The sequence below is a fragment of the Hirundo rustica genome, chromosome 3 (assembly GCF_015227805.2).
Source record: "Hirundo rustica isolate bHirRus1 chromosome 3, bHirRus1.pri.v3, whole genome shotgun sequence".
In the NCBI taxonomy this organism is placed as follows: domain Eukaryota; kingdom Metazoa; phylum Chordata; class Aves; order Passeriformes; family Hirundinidae; genus Hirundo; species Hirundo rustica.
Genome location: NC_053452.1, coordinates 6,700,195 through 6,710,857, shown reverse-complemented (window position 1 = coordinate 6,710,857; position 10,663 = coordinate 6,700,195). Strand labels below are relative to the sequence as shown.

General features: G+C 47.6%; 1 protein-coding gene across 1 annotated transcript in view; it reads left to right on the top strand.

Moving 5' to 3' along the window:
- The first annotated feature begins 634 nt into the window (after positions 1-634).
- The window catches only part of SNAP25 (synaptosome associated protein 25), a 61,251-nt gene continuing 51,222 nt past the window's right edge, over positions 635-10,663 (top strand). Inside the window, exon 1 of the mRNA XM_040057823.2 lies at positions 635-894. The gene's annotated coding sequence lies outside the window, so the exon portion shown is untranslated. The remainder of the gene's footprint in view (positions 895-10,663) is intronic.

The window sequence follows — 10,663 nt, the reverse complement described above, 5'->3', positions numbered from 1 at the left end:
AGTTTTGTTTGAAATGAAGGGATTTCCTCCTCCCCATTAGAAATCACACTGGAGACAGCTCCGTTTGCTCCAAATTAGGTACGCTTGGAATGAATATTTTAATTAATTCATGATAAAGAAGCCAGGCACTTTCCTCGAATAGAGTTACCGTTTCCTTCCTCGGCAGCAGCGGGATGTGCTCTCTGTGCTCTCTGTGTGCTCACGTACTTGTCCAGGCTCTGTTTTTGATTCCTCTCTCTTATTTTTGAACCTGTCCCTCAAAGGATCAGTTACAACACATGTCCTTAACCACGGATTTCCTCGTGTTTGGCTGCTCCGATTTAGGAGAGGGGAGGGAGGAGAGGGAGAATAAACAGATTAACACACCCGGACCCCCGGCAGGATGTTCTCAGAAATAAAAAGAGGGGAGAGAAGGAAGAATTCACACATAAAAATAGAAGCCCACGTAGATTGGCCATATATGGAGTACCGGGGACTTCAGAGGGATACCCTCTTCGGACCACCCCTTTGGCGGAGGAAATCGCTGCTGCGGGGGGGCCCCTGCCCCCCTGCCCGGGCTGTTCTCCCGCAGCCGCCCCCAGCCCCCCGCCCCGAGCCCGGCCCCGGGAAGGCGGCGGCGGGGCGGCGGCGGGAGGCGGCGGAGCCGGCGGAGGGAGCGGTGCGGCGGCGATGACTCAAACCCGCCCGGCCCGCTCTGCCCCCTCCCGCTCCCCCCGCCGGGGAGGGCTATTAAAAGCTGCTGACGTAGGAGCGGACGGCCATCTTTGATGAGGGCACGGCTCCCGATCCATTGAAGAAGGAGACCCGCGGAGGTCAGCAGCCTCTCGTCCTTGCCTCCCGTCCAGCTGCGGCACCGACCCATCGACCCCGCCGCGCCGCGCTTCGCCAGCCCAGGTAAAGGTGGGAGACCACCGCGATCACCGGCTCAGCAGGGGGAGAGGGCCCTATTGACCATAATGAAACAGAGAAAAGGATATATTTAATGTGGGACCCGTTCGGCTTTTTGTCCCCGGGCTGCTGCGGGGACAGGGAAACGCGGGGAGAAGGGGGTGATTTCGCCGCCAGCCTCATCCCCGGCTGGAGCCAGGGGAGGCAGCCGGGCCGTGCCTCTCCGCCGTGCGGGCGGCAGGAGGCCGGCGAGAAGGGAAGGTCGGAGGAGAAGGGGAACCAGCGCCATTCCCAGCTCCGAACGGGGAGAAGGGTCTGCGGGCGTTCTGCGCTGCTGGGCCGGACCGGGCTGTGCCGCCCGGGGCACTGCAGCGCCCGCGCCGCGCCGGGCTGCGGCGGAGCATCAGCACCGCGGAGAGCGCCAGGCCCGAGCGGGACGGGGAGGGGACGCGTGTGTCTGTGTGTCTGTCCGTGCGTCCGTGTGCGTGTTCAGCACCGCGGACAGCGCGGGGACTGGGGGGTGAGAGTGTGTCTGTGTCTCTGTCTGTGCGTCTGTCTCTGTGTGTGTGTGTGTGTGTGTGTGTGTGTGTGTGTGGGTATGTTCAGCCCCGCGGCCGCGGGAGCCGTCGCGGTGTCCCCGCGGTGGCAGCGGAGGCGGCCGTGCTGCAGCGCCCTGCGGCTCCGCGCCCCCCGCCCCGGGGATGCCCCCCCCGGACGCGGGACTGGGAAGCGATTCCCGACTGGCAAGCGGCGGTGCTCCCTCATTCCAGGACAGGACCGCGGGCGAGACCAGTTGTGGGTGTGCAGCTCGGAGTGAGAAGAGGGAAAAATAAAATTTAAAAAACAAAAACAAACGAGCAACAACAACAAAAAAGGGCAAATAGCATCAGTTCCCGCAATTAATCGGCGCTTGGCACTTCGGCCCCTTTCCCTGAGAGGTGTTCGTGCAAGGAAGGCGGGGGTTACATAACGCACAGCCCGCGGGGTCCCCCCGGGGCCGGGCACTGCCCGCAGGGACCCCCGGCAGCCCCCGGGGCTTCCCCGCAGCCGCGTTCCATCCCCCGGCGCCGCTGCCCCCGGGCTCCTCGGGCGCTGCGTGCAGCGGGCTGCGGTGCCGTGACACGGCGGGGGCTCAGCCCGTGCCGGCCCCCCCGCCCCGCTCTCCGCGCTGCGGAGCGGTGCGGAGCCGACGCCTTATGTAACGCGGGCTGCCCCGTCACGGCTCCTGGCCCCGGCTCTCCCGACGCCGGCGGTGTTCCCTCCGCCCGTCCTTTCCGCTTGCCGGCACCCCAACCCCCCAAACCCTTCGGTGCGGTTCCAAGTTGGTAACTTAGCTGCTTTTTATTTTTGTTTGTTTGCTTGCTTGTTTTCCCTGCGGGGCGAATAAACAAGGGGAGAAAGGGGGATTGGGCTGCGTGTCCAGACACTGCGCTGCGTAGCTGCGTCAAACCGGAGCCGCGGGATCTGCCAGATTTACGTGCTCGGCTTGAATAATTGCTGCTGGTTTGGTTCCCAGCTGAAGACGGGGGGAGGCGGGGGGTAAATGGGGGGCTGGTCTGCGGCGCTGCCCGGGGGTTGCAGAGCAGCCCCTTAAGTCAGACCCGTCTGCTTCCAGCCCTGGCTGCAGCATCTGCAAGGACATGCCTGTCCCACACCCCCACCTTGTCCTAGCTCTGGGCACTGATCAGCACGAGGATGGTGTGGGGCAGCCACCTCTGTGGGCGGCAAGGGAAGGGATGGAGCCATCTGGGAGATGGGTGCTCCAGTCACCCGCACATCCCCGCGAAGAAGCCGGTCTAGGAAAAAGCAGCAGTGGTTTTCCATTGCTGCTGCATCGCGCAAAAAGGGTCAGCCAGGAGGTGACCACTGAAGAGTTTGGTTCCTAGGATGAGTGCCAAAAAGATAACAGAAGTGACCAAACCAAGGATGCAGGCAGGCCTGATTGACAAAAGCAGAAGCTTGAGGTTGCCTCTAAAGTCAAGAGGAGTTGCAGAAACTCAGCATGTTACAAAACCAAATGCAGCTAGATAGCAACCCCCAAATAAATGCAGCTTAATTTTCTTTCCACGGCTAACTAGAAAATGAGGGTGGCATTTCCAAGAGCTCTTGGGGCCAGGCTGTGTGTCCATTGAACTCATGAGGGCAGTGAAAGAAACAGCAGAATCCAGCCAGTATGAACCCTCAAAATACATCTAATGAGATGCAGCTCCACTTCCCAGATTTATTGCACTGGAGGTGGGAGCTGCTTTTCAGGTCAAGGCAAAGATTTTCATTTTTCTCCCTATGCTTTAAGTATGGCAACAAATAGCAAGATTAAAATGCTAAGACAAATAAAGCACGGTCTCTACCTAGTGCTTGCACTGCTTTAACTGAGCGAGGTAACGAAACAAAACACTTTTCCTGTCAGTGGGAACAACTTCAGCGATTTTTGTGTCTATGTGTCACAAGGCTACAGCTGCTGCATTTGTAGCAACCCTCAGGGAAAAATAGAAAGTATATGGCACGGTGTAGGGCTCAGTTTGGTAATGATTTCTTCTCTCATGAATGAAGAGCAGAAACTGTTTTCCCTTTACCTTGGCTTGTTGTCACACAATTACTCTTTTTATTGCATTTTTCCCCCCCCAAATCTCTGTCATAACGTTTTATAACATAAGGAGAGTACTTTTATCTGTACATATTTATACCCACACACACACTCATTTCAGAGATTTCTAGGGTTTTAAGCTGGATAAGACCACAACAGAAGCAGGCTGACGTTGCAGCATTCATTGGGCAGAGTGCATTTTCCTGTCTCTGGAGTTTTGTGCCCTGCTACCAATGTAGTCCCCTTTGGGTTGAGCCAGTGCCAGGCAATCTGTAACAACAGACCTCCTCAAGAATTTCAGAGCTTTAGAGTCTAAGGCAGACAAGAATAATGCGTTGCTAGAGAGCCGCTGCAGGATGCACTTCTCAGGCAGATGATGATTACCTCTAGGAACCTGGACTTTGGAGAGGGCATAGGGCTCGCCTATCTACTCCTGGGAATGCTGGATATAGTTTGTCAAGGCTGTAAGTTGTCAAGGAAAAGATTATTTTTTTAGCTTATTACTTTTGAGCTTCCAATGGTGAACGGTGTCTATTTCCTTAGTTTCAATAAACTCTGGCCTTCTTGCCTACTGACCTTGCAGATTCAGCTTGCTGCATCGTATTGCAACGAGCACTTTCTCCAAAACACACAAGTTGTGTTCCTAGTTCTTTTCTGTCACCACTTTGTTATTCCCTCCACAAATGCTCAGACACACACAAACTCCCACCAGCAAAATCTGCCTCTTATCTGATCGTGATTTTCAATATGCTGTCCTACTTCCCACTAAGTTTTCTAGGACTTTCCACCAAGCACAAAGACAAGTCAACTACCTAGGTTCCAAATTGTTCTTTCCTGCTTTGTGATGGCCCCAAGGCTGACATTTCAAGACCTGGAAGTGGATCTGAATGGCCTAGAGGAAGTGCTTGAACCACTTGCCCTGCTATTTTGGAAGTATTTTCAGCTTTGCTCTTCCATCTTTCATCTTGTTCAATTGCTATTTACTCATCACCTCGTGCTCACCTACAATCCTCTTTTAATTCCTGCTAAAGATCACCAGGATGAAAGAAACACATCAGGGGCATTAGGACCCTGATGTGAAGGGTGATGAGTATTGCCTTCTGATTTTGATTACTCCAGCAGGTCTAATCCAAAGGCAGTTGGAATCAAGGAAAATACTTCCCTGTACATCATTTTGCGGGACTTGTAAAAGAATTTTTAGCAGTTTAGGTTTTTCAAAGGGAAACAAATGCTATGTATATATTCCCTCTGAAATAAACGGGCATGTTGTGATTCTAACGAGAATGTAATACTGTATTATAACCTTTTTCATTTCTTTTCCTTCTCTTCTTTTCTTATTTTTGTTTTAATAATAAGAGACATGATATTTTATCTTACCCACTGGAGAAAGCTGAATTCTACTACAGGCACAGGGAGGAGGAGAGGGAAACACTAAGTAATTAATCACGGCTGTTCCTGGCCTTTTAGAGCTGAATGTTCGTGCTGACCAATACATGCTCTGTCTGGCTATTTAAGAGATTTTTTTCCTTTTTTTTCTTTTTTTTCTTTTTTTTCTTTTTCTTTAGAGCTAGCAGCACTCTATTTCACTTTTTGAATGGGATTTAACTTACTATTAGCCCCACTGTCAGTTAGTGTAAACTGGCATAACTGAGTGCTGTGCTACCCTACAGGCCAATAATCTTTCAAGCTGGGACTCCTCATTCGTGTTTTAAAACAGAAATGGGTCTATTTGCTGAAGGGGCAGCTCTTCTAAAAACAGAACTGATTTAAAATGCTGCCCATCCAATTTCTGTCCTTATTTTTTTACTGGCCTTGTCACAGACCCTCACAGCCAGGCTGCCTAAGAAATGGTGACTGGGAGCAGTGATGAAGCAGCAGAGGAGGAAACCTGCATGTTACGCCTCTATTTCAGGTTGGGTTCTGCTGCACTCTGCTGGTGCAGAGCACCAGCAGAACTTGAATATGGTGTAAAACTCAGGACACAGCTGAATTTTTCCTGAAGGTACAGTTGTGTGCAGAAAAAGTCAGAAATTCCTAGCGGTAGCCATTCATTTTTCTTTCAAGCTGGGAAGCAGTGTGAAGTTTTCCTGCATTCCAGTAAGTGCTTCCTCCATCAAGTTTTTTAAGGCAATATTCTTAATGACTGAGACATTGCCTTTGTAGAGTTGAAATACGAAAGGACAGAGGCAAAGCCAAGTCTCAGTGTTACAAGTGCTTTAAACTGAATGAGAGGAACTGTTTTGATGTGTTTTCATTATAATTATTGTTTTCCTCTTGCTTTTGATATGACCAAATTCTTGTGCCAGCATTTACTGGTAGAATCCCTGAGCAAAATGAGAGTTATCATAGACTATGGCAGTGCTAACAGCTAAATGTTGTATCCTAGACATTACAAAAGGATGTCTCATGCAGGTGATTTGCAAAATTAATGCAAGATTTCCTATTTCTTCCTCAATACCTAGAAATTATCAGGGAGTTGCACATACAAGACGCTGCAGTCCTTGGTAGGGCATGTTTATAATTTTGCATTGATTTCTTCCATCTCCCACATTTTCTCAGTAGCATTCCCTTGCTAAAAATCCCAGCAGATTCCCTTGCTCTAAAGCCCAGCAAACCTCCAAAGGCTTTCACTGTCACTTGTCTGTCAAAGAGACCAGAAGTTTAGATTGAAAGATAAAGCTCTGATCACTTCACAGCTTGGTGCTCATCAGGCTGTATTTATTTTTTATACTTACTCTCCACCCAAAGGTGAGGAATTCTGTTCCTGAATTGCAACATTGTCGTAGAAGAAGTAGTAATTGTATTTTTCCTTTTGTGTAAAACAGTTATTTGGAAGATGTGCCAACCTGTCCTTTGGTCCCTTTTTCCACTCTTGGAAATTTTAGCTCCCAGTGGAACTGTGCAGATGCCAGTTCCTTGATCTGTCTTACAGAGGTAAATATATTTCCTCCAGCTACCCTAAAAAAATTAATTGAACAAAAGTATACTACTTCAGAAGAGCTCATCTGTCAAAATAGTGTTACCATTCACTGATTCTTTTTTTAAACAGGAACAGAAGTCTCCCATGCATATTTAAGCATTTTTTAAAAATAAAAGGTACTAAAATTAGCTTCACTATGCTTTAGATGCAAATTAAAGTTTTCTTTCTCCTCCCTGTGCTAGTATTTTTTTTGTTCAGTCTGGTCCCATTCACATCCTTAGGCACCTCAGCATTCACCTGGGAGGGATTTAGCCAAGCTCACATTTCTGCAGGCATCAGGGAATTGCTGTTTGGTCCAGCCCAGTGCTGCTGCTGCCTGCAGCCTCTGCACCCTGTGCACACACAAACCTCTGCGGGCTCAGGGCTGACCCCGCCACTGACTGACATCGTTAGGAGAGGAATTTCTGTTCCCTGTTTATTAGGCACAGACATCTCACAGGGATAATTTGCTCCTGCAGAAAGTGGTAGGAAAGCGTTGGCAATTAATTGGACTAGAGATGTTCGGTAACATCTGAACTTCAGATATTGGGGGTTAGGGATTAAAACACCAGGAATACACATGGAATATTGTGATCCAGGTGCAAGTATCACACATTAAATAAATGTAACCTTTGCCAAATGCCTCGGTTGCCTCTATCCATAAAAAAAAAGCTGAGATTAAAACAGCTTGTAGTTGCATCCCTCAGCTTCAGGTGTAGGACAAGTACCCCCTACCTTTGAAAAGATATTTTAATGAATATTAGGGCATAGCAGTTTCCACTGCCTGGGGGTGGTGGCCTAAACTCGATACCCCTAAAATGCAACACTCTCCCAACAAAGGTAGTTGTCATTTACCTAGAATTTGACAGGGTGTTACCCATGATTGGTCCCTTCAGGTTAGTAAAAGGCTTGGCTGGAAGGTGCTGTATAAATCCAGATTATTACTCTTGCATTCACGATAGCAAGAGAAGAATGCGATCTCAGACCAGAAGGTGGGTGAAACATTCATGCATTTGCTCATGCATTACACAAGACCAGGACTTTATCGGAGCTCTGTGTTCCTCCAGATCTGCACTGAGCTGCTGGGGAGAGTGGGACTGAGCCCTCTCCCTTCAGCTGCACCAATTGCAAACCAGTAACACAACAGCTGAACTTACAGCCCAGGAATGTTCTGTGAATATTTGAGTATTGCAGCCAAACCTTTGCTTTACCAGAGACCATTCACCTAAGTGACACCCAGGGATGTGAAAATCCCTCAAGAAAAAAACCAAAGTATGCAAACCCAATTAAACTGGAATTCACTGGACTTCCAACAGCCAGTTCTCCCCAGAGAAGTGTTTGTTTTATTTGCTTAGCTCTATGGAGACAGGTACTGGTTCCAGAGCTTACTGAAGGATTTCCTGCAGCTATTCTGCCGTTAAAAAAGTGTTCTTGAGATACAAAATTTGCAGTTCCTGAAAATGCAGGTTTTTTATTATACCAGAGGCAGAAAGGCCAAGAGTTTTAAGATGGTGCTGGATGAGTGCAGGAAGGGGATTATGTGGCATGGCTGGTGGTGCTCACAAGAGACTGGACTTGCTAAGGCAGCGAGTCTCTTCAAGTCTGATGTTCCTAAGAGGTTTTCTTATTTAACAGAAGAAAAGAGAGGAGGGAAGAAAAAGGCCTGCATGGTTCTTTGCTGTCAGTTTAGTTCATTTTAGAGATGAGCACGTCAAGAGACAGTGGAAAAACCCCTTGAGGCACCAGGAATGCACTAAGTATAATTGAAAATTCTCTAGACTGCCTTTGTAATGCAACAGTAGGGCCGTCTGCAGGCTTTAGATTTTCAATATTAGCAAGGTATTTTTAAATCATTGTATTGTCTCGTTCCCTTTTTCTTAATTAACTGTTTTAACTAGTACAAAATAGGCTCCTCCTGAAGCAACTTGCAGGCTTGGAGGACCATTTTCTAAGCCTGGTAAACAAGAACAGGTGTGCACTTGAAACAGGCTGACAAATAAGAATGCAAGAGAGCTGCCAACGTCACACAAAAGGTCCCCAATTTCCAGATTAATGCCCAGGGCACTTAAGGTTACAGTATTAAGCAGGCTGATAGAGGGTAGCATGTGACAGAAGAGCTGAGCAGCATCTCTCATCCTCTGGAGGCCTCAATAGCTGTGCTGCCTTTTTTATTTTTCTTGGAGTTTGGGGTCTCCTCCCAATCCTAGCTCAGCTTCTGCAGCCTCAGCTCTTTGCTCTCATCATGTTCCCCATATGCCTTGAGGGAAATCATGCTCTCAAGAGAAGGAGATGCAGAGAAAGATCCCTTTCAGCCCCATTTAGGACAGGGGACTTGGTATGGACAGATAAGGCTTTAAAGATCACAGAGGGACAACAGAGAAAGAGTAGGAGGAGAGGAACACAGTGCAGGTGAAGAGCTAACTCTCAGCTACAAGACCCCAGTGCTTCCCTCTCCTTTGTCTGGGTCATTGAGTAAGAGGCCAGAAGATGTTACCCATCAGTGAACTGAACCCCTGATAAAACAGGACATCCCACAGGTTATAGGACTTCTCTATCATAACTGTTTCTCCAGCAGTAAAATATTCCAGTTTTGCTTTCAAAAATTGCCTGCAGTGAAGAATGTGACAATATATGGTTTTTAATTGAATAGTGAAATCCAATAAATTCTTTATTGTGTATGCAAGCATTTATCTGCAAAGTTATTAAACTGCTATTTAGATTGATGAGCAACTCTGCTGCTGCCATACTGTGATTTTCCTATGGTTATCCCTATTCCTTTATGGAGTAACACTTGCTTTCCTCTTTAGAGTTCATATTCTCAAGAACTCCATTCCTTCCCAGTAAGGATCCCATATTTCTGTCCGTTTCTAGCCTGCAGAAAGCCTTTACTTGCACCTAGAAGTTTACTCACAAAACTTTTAAGAGGCTCCCCAGCCTGGCAGGTGAGGAGATAAGACACTGATCCAAAGGCCAGGACAGACTCCATGATGCTGGAAACTAGATGTTCAAGCACAGAATGTGAGACTCCAAAGCCGTTTAAAGATTTTGATTTCTTTACCTTCTTTTTGTATTCTGTTTTTGCAGTGACATTTCCAAGAAATGTGTTGTACACTCAGCTGTTCTACAGACAGGGTTCTTCCATTCATGCCTGCAGAAAGAATCTATTTCTCAAAACAATCAACTTCCTGCAGCAGGGAAGTCAGAGACCTTTCAAAATTTAACCAGGCTCTCCACTATTGTCAAACACAGTAGGCAGTTCCTGGGCTCCTTCATCTTAACCAAAAAATGATCCACTGTACCGATAAGGATGAAGAAGGGGACAAGAGGATAAAAAAAGGAATTAATAACTAGGGGAATGAAAAAAAAGAACAAAAACAAAGCACACACCCAAGCACACAAAAAAGAGACGAAGGCCAGCAGACTCAAGAGACAGGACAAGATGGGCTTTTTGTTTAATTTTCTTTCTTGCTGTTCTTTCCCTATGAGCGCACCATTAACAATTACCTAGACTTAAAAAGTAAACATCAGTCCTTAAGTTTTTGATAGAATCATTTTAAAGGTGCCTGAAGTGTTAGGTAAATAAAGCACTCTCACTCCTGGTGCCCAGTCTGCATCCCCTTAGCAGCCACAACCTTCTGTTCCATCTATGCAATTCACAATGCAGAGGGGGCGCAGAGGTGGATCCTTATTCCTAATCTCAGTCTTATAGGCACATACAGACAGCAGGAGGGCAGGATTTGTGAGCAGTATCCCCTGTAGTTGGTGAATCAGAGACAAACAGCAGAGCAAAAGGATAACAACTGCTACCCACTCACTGCGGTGTTGGAGATGTGCACTTGCTCTGCAGCACTTACACTGAAAATAAAAAAAGCAGACCAGTGTTTGTGATATCACAAGGCAGAGCCCAGACATTTTCCCTTTTGCTAGAAAGCCTAAAAAAGGCCCTCTTTTCAAGTATGTTAGAAATAGAAGCCCGTTTCAGAAGAGATGTGAAGTTATCAGTGCAAATTAATAGCGCCAGATGGGGGGTTAAATTGCTGCCTCACAGCTGAAGACATGCGAGTGAATGGAAGCGGTAGACTATAAAAAGGGGATCATAAGAAGTGATGAGATCCTACTGCGAGGTGGGATTTGTGAGCATCGTGCCTGTGCTTGTAAGCAGTTGCTCAGATGAATGGTTTTATGGGGGGAGAAGGGAACAAAATCATGGTCATTCTGGAGATCATGTCTCA